Source organism: Lissotriton vulgaris, chromosome 1_1, assembly GCF_964263255.1.
Source record: "Lissotriton vulgaris chromosome 1_1, aLisVul1.2, whole genome shotgun sequence".
In the NCBI taxonomy this organism is placed as follows: Eukaryota; Metazoa; Chordata; class Amphibia; order Caudata; family Salamandridae; genus Lissotriton; species Lissotriton vulgaris.
Window position 1 is genome coordinate 1369406298 of NC_141685.1, and position 19777 is coordinate 1369426074.

Sequence of the window (19777 nt, forward strand, 5' to 3'; positions counted from 1 at the left end):
CAATGCCCGCATGATGTCTCCTACACTAAATGGTAACGCAGAGGTGTACCGGGCAGCAGGGCTCTGCACACAGGGCTCGTAACAGGGTCGCAGCTCTCGAGGCCGGTCACCACCGTCTCTCCCATCTAGGTAGACGTCCAGTCCGGGTACAGGATGTGTGTTTTCAGGGAGCACAGAAGCAGCACACGCCACTCCGGTGCCACGCACGGCGCCAATACAGCAGGAACAGCAGGGCATCTCTCCGGCAGCAGCCCGGAGGAATCACAGGAGCAAGGGGCACAGTCAGCAGTATGGCTTCCACCCCTTCGCCGTCGGAGAGTAGCGAGCCAGCAGCGCCAAGCATGAACCAAGGCGCAGATACACTGTTGCACTGCCGACCCCAACAGTATCAAGGCGCAAGATCAATCGAGGCTAAGCTGAGACCCGCAGCGGTAAACACAGCGCCGCTACTTTTCCCCGCCGGTCAGATCGTCTCCGTGGCAAGATCCGTAAAAAGTGCAAACATGGCCGGCCATGTCGAGAACAAAGGAAACTTCCCTCTGCCGCCAGCGCCGAGGGGGAGACAAGGGCGTCCCGGTACTTCTGCTTCACGGAACGAGCAGGGAAGCACACCGCTGGATGCCAAATCGTCTCCCGGTCCCGAGAATGCAGTTTGAAGACAGGATGGACAGCAGGAGAAATCACGGGCCGGGAGAAAAGCGGAGGGATCGGCGGAGCGGAGGGATCAGGCGGCCATCTTGGATTTAGGCTAGGCTCCTCCCCAGACCTTGCATTCTTAAGGTGGTCCCAACCCCACCTTATTGCTTTTCACCTCCGCATTTTGCTGTATCTTTTTGTTGGCCTTAGGACTCTGATCACTTTGTCGCTACTAATCAGTGCTGAAGTGCACGTGCTTCTTCCCTAATCATGTGTATAATTGGAGTATACCTGACTGACAGATTTAATTTACTTGAAAGCCCCTTGTAAAGTGGTATACCATATACCCAGGGACTGATTGTGCCGCCCAAAGAAATAGCATTTCAACCCTGTCTCAAGCCTGCTACTGCAGTGCCTGTGATGCAGTGTACTGCCACTTCGACTTGGCATTTAAAACTACTTGCCAAGCCTTAAACTTCAATTTTATTACATATCAGTAACCCCTAAGGTAGGCCCTAGGTAGTCCTAGGGGCATCATGCTATGTAAGTAAAAGGTAAGACATGTACTGTGGTAGTTTGTATGTCCTAGTAGTATCAAACAGTCTGTTACATTTTTCACTACAGTGAGGTCTGCCCCTCTCATAGGTTAGCATTGGGTATTCCCTTATACTTTTTGGGGGGTAATTCCATATCAGAGATGAGAAGCTTTATTTATTTATTGATAAATCCTATCTACTGGTGAGGTTGGATTTAATCTTACTATTGTATAAATGCCATTTTTAGAGAGTGAGCATTTCTCTGCACTTACTGCTCTATTTGCATGAAAACCTGTCTTCAATTGACGTCTGGATTGGGCTGCGAGACAGCTACATATGTGCATTCCCTGTAGACAACCACAAGACAGGTCACTCAACTGCAACTGCATTCATCTGCATTCTGATTGGCCTGGGGGAGAGGTCCGCTCCCCTTACCGCAAATATGTTCAAGAACGATAATTTATGTCAGTAAGTACAGTATACCTACATCTTATAATCATGTGTGTTTAAATAATTTGTTGTTAGATCGTTTAAATATTGAAAAGGATCTGTTTTTAATAGACATTTTACAAAAACAACTGGTACATTTGGGAATTCTGTAAAGGAAAAACCCAACTGCTGTGACATTGCCAACCACAATGCCGTGACTCGGATTCGAACCGAGGTTGCTGCGGCCACAACGCAGAGTACTAAGCACTATACGATCACGGCGAGCTACTTGGGCTCAATAACGTACAGTGACATGAAGAAATTATAATTCGGAACACTCAGGGGTACTCCTGTGATAGGCTGAATGTGTTCATTGCTTCCTCATTCCTTATACAAAGGCTTTATCTCCTCAGTGGTTGATAGGCTGAAACCGTTTCCTGGCCGCCTGCTTGTGAACTGGCAGGAGTCAAAGATCACACATACACTGGTGGGCCTGTGATGGGACACCAATGCAGAGAAACACACCTGGCGCAGATATTCTATTCTGTTTATTAGACCTGCATCTCCCCTGTACCTCCTCAAGCCATCTGTATGTGAAGCAAGAAAGAGTTAAGGAACGGTCCATCTACACTTTTTTTGGGAGGATGCTGCCGTGAGCTCCTCCCAGCTAATCACACAAACAGCAGTAAAGCAAGATAACTACACAGTTAGGGGGGACTGCATGGTTAGGTTTTTGAGGAATTATTGAAACTGACCTCAGTGACCCATAATCAGAGCTGTGGCTAATGACTGCATGCCTAATTATGATGAAGCAAGCACCATGGCTCGTAGGGGCCCCACAACACACTTTTCTTAGCTCATTGAATTAAAGTATAAACTTCTGCCATGTGTGAGTGGTAAAGGCTTGTTAATTTTGTTGCTTTTCAAATTCACGTCTGACAACAAGACGAAGGAACTTTGGGGCATCAGACGCTTTGGAAAGTAGCCACCAACCGCAGAGAAAGAGAGAAAGAGGGAAAAGACAGTATGAGGTGTGGAGAACACAGCAGCAGGTACAAGGAGCTCAAATGAGATTAATGGCGCCTAAATAGAGCACGTAAAGGAACAGTTACAAATCTAAGAAAAGGGAAAGAAAAGACTAGGAAAAAACACAGAAAGAGCTTGTAGATGAAATTCTCTTCCAGGAACAGCAGGTTAAGAGAAATTACACAGGGAGCAGTTAAGCTTGTAACACGGGGGAGAATAGAAAAGAAAATGCAGTTTTATGAAGTGTGTTTGCCTAATCCAGCTAGCACTTTTATTTTATTTCTCTATTTGCTTCTTTTATTGGTAAAGTAAGTTTCAAGTGCATGCACAGGTATGACCGAGAGAGCCAGAGTATAATATTTTGAAGCGTTTGCACCAGCGCTAATGAAGGACGAGAGTTATAGCAAAGATATGAAAGGGGGAGCGATAATAAATATGTGATATGGCAATAGTGACACCAAAATAAGCCACCTATTTATAAAACTGACATGGAAGAAATACTAAAGGTTGGAGGGCGGAGCTAGCCGGCGTCGATGGCGGACGTGTGAGCTTTCGGCTCCTCGCTTAAGCCCCTTAAAAATCCTGCAAAACTATCCTGCTAAATGCCGAATTGACTGGGTCCGGTGCCTGGTGACCACCGGTGGCCCCCTGACCCGGTTGGGTGGCCCGGAGTGCCGGTGGCTGTGGGTAACGACCCGCACAAGATTGGCGACGGAGAGAGGCGCGGACCAGGCCTGAAGCCGCGGCCTGCCCTGTGGCGCTGGCCGCACGACGTCACCTGACGTGCGGCCCTGACACCCGGAGGAGCCGGAGAGTGCAACCCGCAGCTACTGGGGCGGAGCACGATTCGCATGCCCGCCAAGGCTCATTTGGAAGAACAGGCGCAGGGAAGATACGTCTGCAGGGACTCTAACATTAGTACGCCAGTCGAGGCCAGACATTGTACTGGGTGGTTGGCGCACCCCGACACGAGGAGCACTCCGGAGGTTACTCCTGCGACGCAGCCGCCATTTTAGGCTCGCCGGTGCCGCCGTAGCGGGGACTGTGGAGTGTGCGGTACTCTACGCTTGCGACTTTTGCTGGACATTTCCAGGGTGAGATCCGCTCTGGTGCTGGGCCCCCACCATGGGGAAAAACGATGCAACGCAAGCGAAACTCTCGTTTGACCGCCGGAAAACGAGGGGGCCGGAGTCACAGGCGGCAGAGGCCTCCCCGAAAGGTGCCGCAGCGTCCTCGACCCCTGCGGACCTTAGAGAGCTGCTAGCGGCGATGGAGAAAGGCATCCAGAACAGCATAGAAGCGGTGGGCTCCAAGATCGACGATTTATCGTACCGCATGGACCGCATGGCGGAACGTGTGGACAAACATGCCGAGCGCCTCGACATGGCAGAACGGCGCCTCACGGAAGCGGAGGAGGCACAGACCGAGTGGGACAAAGACCGTCGTCAATTCGGCAGGTTGCTCCAAGTGATCCGTGATAAGGCAGAGGACTTGGAAGCGCGCTCCCGCAGATCGAACATTCGCATAACGGGTGTGGCGGAATCAACGCAGACAGGCAAGATGGAGCTCTACGTGGAACGCCTGCTGAAAACGCTGCTTGGGGAGGAGGCCTTCTCCCCAATGTTCATAGTGGAGAGAGCGCATCGTACTTTGGGCCCTCAACCCCAACCTGGTCTGCCACCCCGACCCATAATTGCCAAGCTCCTAAACTACAGGGACAGAGACACGGCCCTGCGACTGGCTCGGGAGAAAGGACAACTACAGGTGGAAGGTATGAAGATATCATTGTACCCCGACTTCACGGCCAAGGTACAGGAGGAACGCCGCCAGTTCATACCGCACAAGAAGCAGCTGCGCGAGCTGGGCCTAGACTATGCGATGCTGTACCCGGCCAAATTGAGGATTAACACCGGCGGGAAATCGTACTTCTTTACGGACCCGAAGGAACTGCAGAAATCACTGAAAACTTGGGCCAAAGAACGCAAGGAACACCGACAGCGACGCGGAGGGGACTTGGAGGAGGCGTCAACGATGGAGGAACAAGACTGAGGCACCACGCCTGCTTTATTCCCTGTAATAGTGTATTTGCTGAGTGAGATACTGTGGATGCACTCGGAGTCTCCCTGTTATGAGCTGTGGCCTGGACTCCACTAGAGACAATGGCCGAGAGACGGATGGAGACGCGTCGCAATGACTCATGCCGCTTTGTTGTTCATGGTCCCATTCACGTATACTGGTGAGGTGATCATTATGTTATGATTGGAAACGGGTGGGGGGGGCGGGGGGGGGGAACCAGGTGAATCCAGTTTGAGGTATTACAACACGGGGGGGCTGAGCGGGGGGACGGAACTGGAGATAAGTGAACTTTTGCACCACTGGTGGTTACTACGCAGTTTCGGCACGCTTTGCCCCTGTGCTTTTGGCTGAGGAACTCCCCAGGGAGTTGGGTCTAGTATCGCCCGCTACTTTGGGGCAGTTGTGTTGATGGGGAAATGTGGGGGGTGCTGTCTGGCCGGGTTGGGGGTGGTCAGCTGTGGGTGGGGCGGGGTCAGGGGGGAGGGTGGATGGTCGAAAGTTGAGGAGTTTGTTGTTCGGGAGGTGAAGGGCCTGTGGTTTGCTATGGATAACTGGCGAATGATGTGTGAGAGTGAGCGGGGTGACTGTCTGCCTGACTTGTGTGATGATGTACTGCTTGGTAGTCCGATATCTCCCGGTGGAGTCAATATGATGTGCTATGATTTAAGATGTCTGCTGCTGTAGTGTCTGGGCACCCGCAGCCGATGCGCGCGCTGTCCCTGCTAACCTGGAACGTGAGAGGGCTGAATGACCACCGGAAGCTAAGGAAGGTGATGAGCTTCCTAAATAGGCACCAAGTGGATGTAGCCCTGCTGCAAGAGACACACCTGCCTGTACACAGTAAGATTTTACAGGTCAGAGGGTTGGCAGGAAATATAGCAGTAGCGGGTTTCACCTCACACGCCCGCGGTGTAATCACCTGGGTTAACCCTGCCTCGAGACTGAAACTTACCCCACTAACTGTGGACACTGAGGGCAGATACGTAGTGGCTAAGTGCACGGGGAGGGGGTTGGACCTGCTCCTTGTAAATGTTTATGGCCCTAACCATGATAGCCCGGAGTTTTATACAGCACTGTCAGCTACCTGTAGGTCACACATACACACTAAAATGTTATGGGGGGGAGACTTCAACTTTGTGTTTGACCCCGACAGGGACCGTTCGGCGGGCCCTGTTAGGCGGCCAGTTGCGTCGGCTGTCTACATGAGAGCGGAAATGACGAAGCTGGACCTGGTGGATGTTTGGCGGGAAAAGCACCCTACGCAGGGCGGTTACACGCACTACTCCGCATACCACAACATACATACTAGGATTGACTACTGGCTCGCCTCCTCCTCGGTACTGGGTGGCATCAGCTCGTGTACAGTTCTTCCACGCACGTTATCGGACCACTCCCCGATATTGCTCAGTCTCTCCACTGCTAGGAAGGGGATACCGCCATATACTTGGCGTTTCCCGCCCTACGCGCTCCTTGATGACGCCTTCCGCGGGGAACTAGCGGAAGACATAGAAAGGTTTTTCGCCACCAATACTAACTCCGTAGATAGCTTCTTTACCGTGTGGGAGGCCTTCAAGGTCTATATTAGGGGGATGGCCATGTCCAAACACTCCAGTGTCCTACGCTCCATTAGAAGGGATCTCTCTACGCTCGAGGACAAGCTTGCTGCCCTGGAGAGGGAACAACTGACGGACCCGGAGGGAGAGGCGGGACAAGACCTAGCGCCCATGTTGGCGGAATATCACGCGCTTGCGGATAGGGAAGTTCTCTATATGGGGAAGTATGCCACGGCTCGGGCTTATGGAGAGGGGGAGAGACCGGGGGCTCTGCTGGCGCGTATGGCCAAGGGGTCCCGTAAACCATTGGTGGTAGATGAATTGCGGACTCCGGAGGGCACCCGAGTGGTTGAGGAGGACCAAATATTGGAAACGTTCCGCCGATATTATGCGGACCTGTACCGTGCGAGGGCGGGGGGTGCGGAAGCCGAGATAGATGATTACTTAGATTACATCTCGATGCCGTTCCTTAAGAATTCAGACAGGGAATTCCTGATGGCCCCCTTTCATGAGGATGAGATCCTGGATGCACTGAGTGGCATGCGCTCGGGGAGCGCCCCGGGCTCTGACAGGCTCACGGCAGGCTTTTACAAAGCCTTCAGGGACCTATTACTCCCACATTTGCTTGCCCTCTTTGATGCAATCTGCGAAGAGGGCGAAATGCCGACCTCAATGCGGGAAGCGTTGCTGGTCACGATCCCGAAACCGGGGAAGCCCCTGGACCAATGTGGGTCGTACCGCCCGCTCAGCTTGCTGAACGTGGACGCGAAGCTCTACGCGAAGGTCCTAGCCAACAGACTCGCGCTGCTGGTCCCGGACTTAGTGGCGCCGGAACAATCGGGCTTTGTACCCAGCAGGAACCTAACCTATAATATCCGCACGGTGCTGGGGACGATACAGCATGTGAAGCAGGAGAACCCCGCCTTGGCGGTATTCTTAGACATGGAAAAGGCGTTCGACTCCGTCGAATGGCCATTCATGATCAGGGTCCTGCGCAAACTGGGGCTGGGAGAGCCGTTTCTTCAGAGAATAGGGGCTCTTTATCATCGCCCTTCGGCCCGCCTGCGTATCGGCGACAGGGTCTCGGCACCGATACACATCGGTAGGGGCACCCGACAGGGATGCCCCTTGTCCCCCCTGTTATATGCATTGGTGGCTGAGCCACTAGCGTGCGCCATGCGAGAATATCATAGCCTGGAGGGTGTCAGCTTCCCCACATATAAGATCGGCATCTCTACTTATGCAGATGACACCTTACTGTACGTCCGAGACCCGGTCACTAATCTAGCACCGATACTCAGGGAAGTGGTACGCTTTGGGGCGCTGTCGGGACTCAAAGTGAACTGGGATAAGTCCATTGCTTTCCCCTTGACCCCAGTCACGCGGCCGTTTGAGATGGAATACCCCCTTCAGTGGACGGATGACTCCGTGAGATACCTGGGCATCCGTCTCCACACGGACCCAGAGATCCTGATCCGCGATAACTATGGGGTTGCATTCACCAAGCTTGAGGAGGATGTGGACGCCTGGATTAAGCTCCCCCTCTCCTTGATGGGCAGGATTGCCCTTATGAAGATGGTGGTACTCCCCCGGTTTCTCTTCCTCTTTGTTAATATTCCGGTGGTCTTGTCGAAATCGTTCTTTAAGCGCTTGAACCAAGTCCTGATTAAGCTCGCCTGGGGCGGAGAGCAACCTCGTGTTAAGTGGACGACACTGATGCTCCCATGTGAGATGGGGGGCCTGTGGGCGCCGGACCTGGAGCGCTACTACCGGGTGGCACAGGCGACCCACTTACACTCCTGGATCCATGGAGATGCCCGCATTCCGCACCTCATACTGGAGAAACTATTCGCTGACCCACTTCCCTTACCCGCCACGATTTGTCTTACAACAGACCGAGCAATCGGGCGAATGGACTCGCTTAAGGCGACGAACCATGCGTGGCGAGCACTGCTGAGAGAAAGGGGGTGTCCCTTGCTGTACTCCCCGCAGATGCCGGTAGCCTGGGCCCTGTGGTTGGATCCGATCAATGAGAGGGGGGTGATAGAGGCCTTGAAGGCCCTGGAAGTGCACACAATGGAGGACTTGTTCTTGGACGGAGCGCTGAAAACCTGGGAACAACTCCCCCCTGTTGCCCCGGCTCCACCGCTGCTGCAGAAGTTTCAGTATCACAGGATACGGTCGGCCTGCAGAGTAATACTGGGCCCCGCGCTACAGGAGCCTGAAGAGGTCCCAGAACTGACGCACATCATCAGAACGAAAACACCGGCCAAATTGATCTCTGCGGTTAACAGGCTTGTGCCTTCTTATCAGGCATTCCCTACTTCGACCCCTAGAGCGGCTTGGGAAGCAGATCTCCAAACCCCCATAGACGATGCTATGTGGCGCTACTGCTGCGCCAACACTCGCAGGGTCTCGCTTAATGGCAGACACCGCTTGGTGCACTTCAAATTTCTACAGAGAGTATACTATACACCAGAGCGGCTACACCGCTACGGCCTACGAGGCTCCCCGGAGTGTGAGCGTTGCGGGACTGGGTCCGCTGATTTCCTACATTTGGCATGGCTGTGCCCGGGAGTGAGTGCGTTCTGGGAGGAGGTCTTCGCGGAGTTGGGACAGATTATAGGGGAACCGCTGTTGAGATCCCCATCGCTTGCACTACTGGGCTTCTCCAAACCGCTGGCTCCTGCACTGCGCAGATTAGTAGACGTTGCGTTGCTACTGGCCAGAAGGGTGGTGGCTGCGTGCTGGATGCGCGGTCCTCTCCCCACCAAGACGAGGTGGCTCAGGGATCTCCAATACTGTTGCACACAGACGGAACTGTACAGCGAGCTGCTGCCGCCCAAAAGTAGACCGAAGTCCTTTTGGGAACTCTACAAGGAGTACCGACAAAGGGGGGAGGTGGACGACAGTGACATGTCGGAGGAAGTGGACCCTCAGGATGAGGGGTTAGATACTGCTATGGAGCGGAGGCACTTACCGCAGGGGGGGCTTTAGTGTTCCTCTGGGGGGAGGTGGGTACAGGGAAGGTGTAGGTGAGGGACGGGGACGGGGGGATTGGTGTGTCATGGCTCAGGGGACAGGGCTAGCGGGGGACGGGTGAAGAATATACACGGCACATACACGACATCACGCAGGCAGGAAGCGACACTAGGACTCCTTCACGGTACTCAATAGCAAACGGGGTGGGCCTGGGGGGGGTTTGGGGGTAGTTTGGGGTAGTTTTTCCCTTTTTTTACTTTTGGTTTCCTGCCCTTTCCTGGTTCATGAAAGACCGTACTATTATGTCTCCATTTATTGCCTATTGACTGTCTTGATGATACGCTGAGGGCCAACAGTGCGAGATCGTATTGTTCTTGATTGAGTTATGACCTTGGTTACGCCGCTGGGCCTCCGGGATGCCGGCACACAGGCTGTGTATTAGGCGCCGCGAATCTGTTTTTGGAACTTGTGTAAACGTTGATGCACTGTACAGTCGAACTGCAATGACATTTGAATTCCGACAGTTGGCAACATTCGCAATAAAGGTCTTTTTTTCAATAAAAAAAAAAAAAAAAGAAATACTAAAGGTTAACTTCTGAAATTGTAGCCGATGTTAAAAAGATTTTCGTTGTCGGCAGGATTCGAACCTGTGCGGGGAGACCCCAATGGATTTCTAGTCCATCTCCTTAACCACTCGGCCACAACAACTGACTGTGAGGTGTGTGCACATAATCTGTATGCAAGTTTTATAGGTGTCCCACAGCAAATTCCTGATATTCTGCAATGCACTTTTTAAAAATAATGTTTTTTTCAGCAGGCACATTCGCTCCTAAAAACAAAAATTGCATGCGTATATCTCCAGTTTGGAATAGCATAGGCTTGCATGCATACTCTCATGGGTCACTCAAGTTTTTTGGACCCTATTGCACTCTGTAGTCGTGCTGCTTTTAGTATATGGCCCATATTACAGAAGTCTACCATCTCTGAGCATTTGAGGCTCCTTTGTAAGTGCTTTATATTTTTTCCTTGAAGAGCTATATAATAAAGGGGTCCGGGAAAGATTGCATTTATGGAAGATAAAAGAAGGCCCACTTGTCTCACCAAATGCTGTAGAGAAACCTGATGTTTTACTCATGTTATGATTAGTTCGTTTTTGTTAGACATTGCATTCTTAAGGTGGTCCCAACCCCAACTTATTGCTTTTCACCTCCGCATTTTGCTGTATCTTTTTGTTGGCCTTAGGACTCTGATCACTTTATCGCTACTAATCAGTGCTGAAGTGCACGTGCTTCTTCCCTAATCATGTGTATAATTGGAGTATACCTGACTGACAGATTTAATTTACTTGAAAGTCCCTTGTAAAGTGGTATACCATATACCCAGGGACTGATTGTGCCGCCCAAAGAAATAGCATTTCAAACCTGTCTCAAGCCTGCTACTGCAGTGCCTGTGCTGCAGTGTACTGCCACTTCGACTTGGCATTTAAAACTACTTGCCAAGCCTTAATCTCCAATTTTATTACATATCAGTAACCCCTAAGGTAGGCCCTAGGTAGTCCTAGGGGCATCATGCTATGTAAGTAAAAGGTAAGACATGTACTGTGGTAGTTTGTATGTCCTAGTAGTATCAAACAGTCTATTACATTTTTCACTACTGTGAGGTCTGCCCCTCTCATAGGTTAGCATTGGGTGTTCCCTTATACTTTTTGGAGGGTAATTCCATATCAGAGAGGAGAAGCTTTATTTATTTATTGATAAATCCTATCTACTGGTGAGGTTGGACTTAATCTTACTATTGTATAAATGCCATTTTTAGAGAGTGAGCATTTCTCTGCACTTACTGCTCTATTTGCATGAAAACCTGTCTTCAATTGACGTCTGGATTGGGCTGCGAGACAGCTACATATGTGCATTCCCTGTAGACAGCCACAACACAGGTCACTCAACTGCAACTGCATTCATCTGCATTCTGATTGGCCTGGGGGAGAGCTCCGCTCCCCTTACCGCAAATATGTTCAAGAACGATAATTTATGTCAGTAAGTACAGTATACCTACATCTTATAATCATGTGTGTTTAAATAATTTGTCGTTAGATCGTTTAAATATTGAAAAGGATCTGTTTTAATAGACATTTTACAAAAACAACTGGTACATTTGGGAATTCTGTAAAGGAAAATCCCAACTGCCGTGACATTGCCAACCACAATGCCGTGACTCGGATTCGAACCGAGGTTGCTGCGGCCACAATGCAGAGTACTAACCACTATATGATCACGGAGAGCTACTTGGGCTCGATAACGGATAGTGACATGAAGAAATTATAATTCGGAACACTCAGGGCTACTCCTGTGATAGGCTGAATGTGTTCATTGCTTCCTCATTCCTTATACAAAGGCTTTATCTCCTCAGTGGTTGATAGGCTGAAACCGTTTCCTGGCCGCCTGCTTGTGAACTGGCAGGAGTCAAAGATCACACATACACTGGTGGGCCTGTGATGGGACACCAATGCAGAGAAACACGCCTGGCGCAGATATTCTATTCTGTTTATTAGACCTGCATCTCCCCTGTACCTCCTCAAGCCATCTGTATGTGAAGCAAGAAAGAGTTAAGGAACAGTCCATCTACACTTTTATTGGGAGGATGCTGCCGTGAGCTCCTCCCAGCTAATCACACAAACAGCAGTAAAGCAAGATAACTACACAGTTAGGGGGGACTGCATGGTTAGGTTTTTGAGGAATTATTGAAACTGACCTCAGTGACCCATAATCAGAGCTGTGGCTAATGACTGCATGCCTAATTATGATGAAGCAAGCACCATGGCTCATAGGGGCCCCACAACACACTTTTCTTAGCTCATTGAATTAAAGTATAAACTTCTGCCATGTGTGAGTGGTAAAGGCTTGTTAATTTTGTTGCTTTTCAAATTCACGTCTGACAACAAGACGAAGGAACATTGGGGCATCAGACGCTTTGGAAAGTAGCCACCAACCGCAGAGATTGAGAGAAAGAGGGAAAAGACAGTATGAGGTGTGGAGAAAACAGCAGCAGGTACAAGGAGCTCAAATGACATTAATGGCGCCTAAATAGAGCACATAAAGGAACAGTTACAAATCTAAGAAAAAGGAAAGAAAAGACTAGGAAAAAACACAGAAAGAGCTTGTAGATGAAATTCTCTTCCAGGAACAGCAGGTTAAGAGAAATTACACAGGGAGCAGTTAAGCTTGTAACACGGGGGAGAACAGAAAAGAAAATGCAGTTTTATGAAGTGTGTTTGCCTAATCCAGCTAGCACTTGTATTTTATTTCTCTATTTGCTTCTTTTATTGGTAAAGTAAGTTTCAAGTGCATGCACAGGTATGACCGAGAGAGCCAGGGTATAATAATTTGAAGCGTTTGCTCCAGCGCTAATGAAGGACGAGAGTTATGGCAAAGATATGAAAGGGGGAGCGATAATAAATATGTGATATGGCAATAGTGACACCAAAATAAGCCACCTATTTATAAAACTGACATGGAAGAAAAACTAAAGGTTAACTTCTGAAATTGTAGCCGATGTTAAAAAGATTCTCGTCGTCGGCAGGATTCGAACCTGCGCTGGGAGACCCCAATGGATTTCTAGTCCATCGCCTTAACCACTCAGCCACAACAACTGACTGTCAGGCGTGTGCACATAATCTGTATGCAAGTTTTCAAGGTGTCCCAGAGCAAATTCCTGATATTCTGCAATGCACTTTTTAAAAATAATGTTTTTTTCAGCAGGCACATTCTCTCCTAAAAACAAAAATTGCATGCGTATATCCCTAGTTTGGAATACCATAGGCTTGCATGCATACTCTCATGGGTCACTCAAGTTTTTTGGACCCTATTGCACTCTGTTTTCGTGCTGCTTTTAGTATATGGCCCATATTACAAAAGTCTACCATCTTTGAGTATTTGAGGCTCCTTTGTAAGTGCTTTATATTTTTTCCTTGAAGAGCTATATAATAAAGGGGTCCGGGAAAGATTGCATTTATGGAAGATAAAAGAAGGCCCACTTGTCTCACCAAATGCTGTAGAGAAACCTGACGTTTTACTCATGTTATCCTTAGTTCGTTTTTGTTAGACCTTGCATTCTTAAGGTGGTCCCAACCCCACCTTATTGCTTTTCACCTCCGCATTTTGCTGTATCTTTTTGTTGGCCTTAGGACTCTGATCACTTTATCGCTACTAATCAGTGCTGAAGTGCACATGCTTCTTCCCTAATCATGTGTATAATTGGAGTATACCTGACTGACAGATTTAATTTACTTGAAAGCCCCTTGTAAAGTGGTATACCATATACCCAGGGACTGATTGTGCCGCCCAAAGAAATAGCATTTCAAACCTGTCTCAAGCCTGCTACTGCTGTGCCTGTGCTGCAGTGTACTGCCACTTCGACTTGGCATTTAAAACTACTTGCCAAGCCTTAAACTCCAATTTTATTACATATCAGTAACCCCTAAGGTAGGCCCTAAGTAGTCCTAGGGGCATCATGCTATGCAAGTAAAAGGTAAGACATGTACTGTGGTAGTTTGTATGTCCTAGTAGTATCAAACAGTCTATTACATTTTTCACTACTGTGAGGTCTGCCCCTCTCATAGGTTAGCATTGGGTATTCCCTTATACTTTTTGGGGGGTAATTCCATATCAGAGAGGAGAAGCTTTATTTATTTATTGATAAATCCTATCTACTGGTGAGGTTGGATTTAATCTTACTATTGTATTAATGCCATTTTTAGAGAGTGAGCATTTCTCTGCACTTACTGCTCTATTTGCATGAAAACCTGTTTTCAATTGACGTCTGGATTGGGCTGCGAGACAGCTACATATGCGCATTCCCTGTAGACAGCCACAACACAGTTCACTCAACTGCAACTGCATTCATCTGCATTCTGATTGGCCTGGGGGAGAGCTCCGCTCCCCTTACCGCAAATATGTTCAAGAACGATAATTTATGTCAGTAAGTACAGTATACCTACATCCTATAATCATGTGTGTTTAAATAATTTGTCGTTAGATTGTTTAAATATTGAAAAGGATCTGTTTTTAATAGACATTTTACAAAAACAACTGGTACATTTGGGAATTCTGTAAAGGAAAAACCCAACTGCCGTGACATTGCCAACCACAATGCTGTGACTCGGATTCGAACCGAGGTTGCTGCGGCCACTACGCAGAGTACTAACCACTATACGATCACGGCGAGCTACTTGGGCTCAATAACGTATAGTGACATGAAGAAATTATAATTCGGAACACTCAGGGCTACTCCTGTGATAGGCTGAATGTGTTCATTGCTTCCTCATTCCTTATACAAAGGCTTTATCTCCTCAGTGGTTGATAGGCTGAAACCGTTTCCTGGCCGCCTGCTTGTGAACTGGCAGGAGTCAAAGATCACACATACACTGGTGGGCCTGTGATGGGACACCAATGCAGAGAAACACACCTGGCGCAGATATTCTATTCTGTTTATTAGACCTGCATCTCCCCTGTACCTCCTCAAGCCATCTGTATGTGAAGCAAGAAAGAGTTAAGGAACGGTCCATCTGCACTTTTATTGGGAGGATGCTGCCGTGAGCTCCTCCCAACTAATCACACAAACAGCAGTAAAGCAAGATAACTACACAGTTAGGGGGGACTGCATGGTTAGGTTTTTGAGGAATTATTGAAACTGACCTCAGTGACCCATAATCAGAGCTGTGGCTAATGACTGCATGCCTAATCATGATGATGCAAGCACCATGGCTCGTAGGGGCCCCACAACACACTTTTCTCAGCTCATTGAATTAAAGTATAAACTTCTGCCATGTGTGAGTGGTAAAGGCTTGTTAATTGTGTTGCTTTTCAAATTCACGTCTGACAACAAGACGAAGGAACATTGGGGCATCAGACGCTTTGGAAAGTAGCCACCAACGGCAGAGAAAGAGAGAAAGAGGGAAAAGACAGTTTGAGGTGTGGAGAAAACAGCAGCAGGTACAAGGAGCTCAAATGAGATTAATGGCGCCTAAATAGAGCACGTAAAGGAACAGTTACAAATCTAAGAAAAGGGAAAGAAAAGACTAGGAGAAAACACAGAAAGAGCTTGTAGATGAAATTCTCTTCCAGGAACAGCAGGTTAAGAGAAATTACACAGGGAGCAGTTAAGCTTGTAACACGGGGGAGAATAGAAAAGAAAATGCAGTTTTATGAAGTGTGTTTGCCTAATCCAGCTAGCACTTTTATTTTATTTCTCTATTTGCTTCTTTTATTGGTAAAGTAAGTTTCAAGTGCATCCCCAGGTATGACCGAGAGAGCCAGGGTATAATAATTTGAAGCGTTTGCTCCAGCGCTAATGAAGGACGAGAGTTATAGCAAAGATATGAAAGGGGGAGCGATAATAAATATGTGATATGGCAATAGTGACACCAAAATAAGCCACCTATTTATAAAACTGACATGGAAGAAATACTAAAGGTTAACTCCCGAAATTGTAGCCGATGTTAAAAAGATTCTCGTTGTCGGCAGGATTCGAACCTGTGCGGGGAGACCCCAATGGATTTCTAGTCCATCGCCTTAACCACTCGGCCACAACAACTGACTGTAAGGCGTGTGCAAATAATCTGTATGCAAGTTTTCAAGATGTCCCACAGCAAATTCCTGATATTCTGCAATGCACTTTTTAAAAATAATGTTTTTTTCAGCAGGCACATTCTCTCCTAAAAACAAAAATTGCATGCGTATATCTATAGTTTGGAATACCATAGGCTTGCATGCATACTCTCATGGGTCACTCACGTTTTTTGGACCCTATTGCACTCTGTTTTCATGCTGCTTTTAGTATATGGCCCATATTACAGAAGTCTACCATCTTTGAGTATTTGAGGCTCCTTTGTAAGTGCTTTATATTTTTTCCTTGAAGAGCTATATAATAAAGGGGTCCGGGAAAGATTGCATTTATGGAAGATAAAAGAAGGCCCACTTGTCTCACCAAATGCTGTAGAGAAACCTGATGTTTTACTCATGTTATCCTTAGTTTGTTTTTGTTAGACCTTGCATTCTTAAGGTGGTCCCAACCCAACCTTATTGCTTTTCACCTCCGCATTTTGCTGTATCTTTTTGTTGGCCTTAGGACTCTGATCACTTTATCGCTACTAATCAGTGCTGAAGTGCACGTGCTTCTTCCCTAATCATGTGTATAATTGGAGTATACCTGACTGACAGATTTAATTTACTTGAAAGCCCCTTGTAAAGTGGTATACCATATACCCAGGGACTGATTGTGCCGCCCAAAGAAATAGCATTTCAAACCTGTCTCAAGCCTGCTACTGCAGTGCCTGTGCTGCAGTGTACTGCCACTTTGACTTGGCATTTAAAACTACTTGCCAAGCCTTAAACTCCAATTTTATTACATATCAGTAACCCCTAAGGTAGGCCCTAGGTAGTCCTAGGGGCATCATGCTATGTAAGTAAAAGGTAAGACATGTACTGTGGTAGTTTGTATGTCCTAGTAGTATCAAACAGTCTATTACATTTTTCACTACAGTGAGGTCTGCCCCTCTCATAGGTTAGCATTGGGTATTCCCTTATACTTTTTGGGGGGTAATTCCATATCAGAGAGGAGAAGCTTTATTTATTTATTGATAAATCCTATCTACTGGTGAGGTTGGATTTAATCTTACTATTGTATAAATGCCATTTTTAGAGAGTGAGCATTTCTCTGCACTTACTGCTCTATTTGCATCAAAACCTGTCTTCAATTGACGTCTGGATTGGGCTGCGAGACAGCTACATATGTGCATTCCCCGTAGACAGCCACAACACAGTTCACTCAACTGCAACTGCATTCATCTGCATTCTGATTGGCCTGGGGGAGAGGTCCGCTCCCCTTACCTCAAATATGTTCAAGAACGATAATTTATGTCAGTAAGTACAGTATACCTACATCTTATAATCATGTGTGTTTAAATAATTTGTCGTTAGATCATTTAAATATTGAAAAGGATCTGTTTTTAATAGACATTTTACAAAAACAACTGGTACATTTGGGAATTCTGTAAAGGAAAAACCCAACTGCCGTGACATTGCCAACCACAATGCCGTGACTCGGACTCGAACCAAGGTTGCTGCGGCCACAACGCAGAGTACTAACCACTATACGATCACGGCGAGCTACTTGGGCTCAATAACGTACAGTGACATGAAGAAATTATAATTCGGAACACTCAGGGCTACTCCTGTGATAGGCTGAATGTGTTCATTGCTTCCTCATTCCTTATACAAAGGCTTTATCTCCTCAGTGGTTGATAGGCTGAAACCATTTCCTGGCCGCCTGCTTGTGAACTGGCAGGAGTCAAAGATCACACATACACTGGTGGGCCTGTGATGGGACACCAATGCAGAGAAACACACCTGGCGCAGATATTCTATTCTGTTTATTAGACCTGCATCTCCCCTGTACCTCCTCAAGCCATCTGTATGTGAAGCAAGAAAGAGTTAAGGAACGGTCCATCTACACTTTTATTGGGAGGATGCTGCCGTGAGCTCCTCCCAGCTAATCACACAAACAGCAGTAAAGCAAGATAACTACACAGTTAGGGGGGACTGCATGGTTAGGTTTTTGAGGAATTATTGAAACTGACCTCAGTGACCCATAATCAGAGCTGTGGCTAATGACTGCATGCCTAATTATGATGAAGCAAGCACCATGGCTCGTAGGGGCCCCACAACACACTTTTCTTAGCTCATTGAATTAAAGTATAAACTTCTGCCATGTGTGAGTGGTAAAGGCTTGTTAATTTTGTTGCTTTTCAAATTCACGTCTGACAACAAGACGAAGGAACATTGGGGCATCAGACGCTTTGGAAAGTAGCCACCAACCGCAGAGAAAGAGAGAAAGAGGGAAAAGACAGTATGAGGTGTGGAGAAAACAGCAGCAGGTACAAGGAGCTCAAATGAGATTAATGGCGCCTAAATAGAGCACGTAAAGGAACAGTTACAAATCTAAGAAAAGGGAAAGATAAGACTAGGAAAAAACACAGAAAGAGCTTGTAGATGAAATTCTCTTCCAGGAACAGCAGGTTAAGAGAAATTACACAGGGAGCAGTTAAGCTTGTAACACGGGGGAGAATAGAAAAGAAAATGCAGTTTTATGGAGTGTGTTTGCCTAATCCAGCTAGCACTTTTATTTTATTTCTCTATTTGCTTCTTTTATTGGTAAAGTAAGTTTCAAGTGCATGCACAGGTATGACCGAGAGAGCCAGGGTATAATAATTTGAAGCGTTTGCACCAGCGCTAATGAAGCACGAGATTTATAGCAAAGATATGAAAGGGGAGCGATAATAAATATGTGATATGGCAATAGTGACACCAAAATAAGCCACCTATTTATAAAACTGACATGGAAGAAATACTAAAGGTTAACTTCTGAAATTGTAGCCGATGTTAAAAAGATTCTCGTTGTCGGCAGGATTCGAACCTGCGCGGGGAGACCCCAATGGATTTCTAGTCCATCGCCTTAACCACACGGCCACAACAACTGACTGTAAGGTGTGTGCACATAATCTGTATGCAAGTTTTCAAGGTGTCCCACAGCAAATTCCTGATATTCTGCAATGCACTTTTTAAAAATAATGTTTTTTTCAGCAGGCACATTCTCTCCTAAAAACAAAATTTGCATGCGTATATCTCTAGTTTGGAATACCATAGGCTTGCATGCATACTCTCATGGGTCACTCAAGTTTTTTGGACCCTATTGCACTCTGTTTTCGTGCTGCTTTTAGTATATGGCCCATATTACAGAAGTCTACCATCTTTGAGTATTTGAGGCTCCTTTGTAAGTGCTTTATATTTTTTCCTTGAAGAGCTATATAATAAAGGGGTCCGGGAAAGATTGCATTTATGGAAGATAAAAGAAGGCCCACTTGTCTCACCAAATGCTGTAGAGAAACCTGATGTTTTACTCATGTTATCCTTAGTTCCTTTTTGTTAGACCTTGCATTCTTAAGGCGGTCCCAACCCCACCTTATTGCTTTTCACCTCCGCATTTTGCTGTATCTTTTTGTTGGCCTTAGGACTCTGATCACTTTATTGCTACTAATCAGTGCTGAAGTGCACGTGCTTCTTCCCTAATCATGTGTATAATTGGAGTATACCTGACTGACAGATTTAATTTACTTGAAAGCCCCTTGTAAAGTGGTATACCATATACCCAGGGACTGATTGTGCCGCCCAAAGAAATAGCATTTCAAACCTGTCTCAAGCCTGCTACTGCAGTGCCTGTGCTGCAGTGTACTGCCACTTCGACTTGGCATTTAAAACTACTTGCCAAGCCTTAAACTTCAATTTTATTACATATCAGTAACCCCTAAGGTAGGCCCTAGGTAGTCCTAGGGGCATCATGCTATGTAAGTAAAAGGTAAGACATGTACTGTGGTAGTTTGTATGTCCTAGTAGTATCAAACAGTCTATTACATTTTTCACTACTGTGAGGTCTGCCCCTCTCATAGGTTAGCATTGGGTATTCCCTTATACTTTTTGGGGGGTA

The 19777-nt window shown here is 47.2% G+C and overlaps 2 non-coding genes across 2 annotated transcripts; both read right to left on the minus strand.

Moving 5' to 3' along the window:
• Positions 1-15747: 15747 nt before the first annotated feature.
• On the minus strand, positions 15748-15829 carry TRNAS-AGA (transfer RNA serine (anticodon AGA)). The gene has a single exon. It is a non-coding gene; the product is annotated as a tRNA-Ser (tRNA).
• Positions 15830-17328: 1499 nt separating this feature from the next.
• TRNAH-GUG (transfer RNA histidin (anticodon GUG)) lies at positions 17329-17400 on the minus strand. Its single transcript has one exon. It is a non-coding gene; the product is annotated as a tRNA-His (tRNA).
• Positions 17401-19777: the final 2377 nt, after the last annotated feature.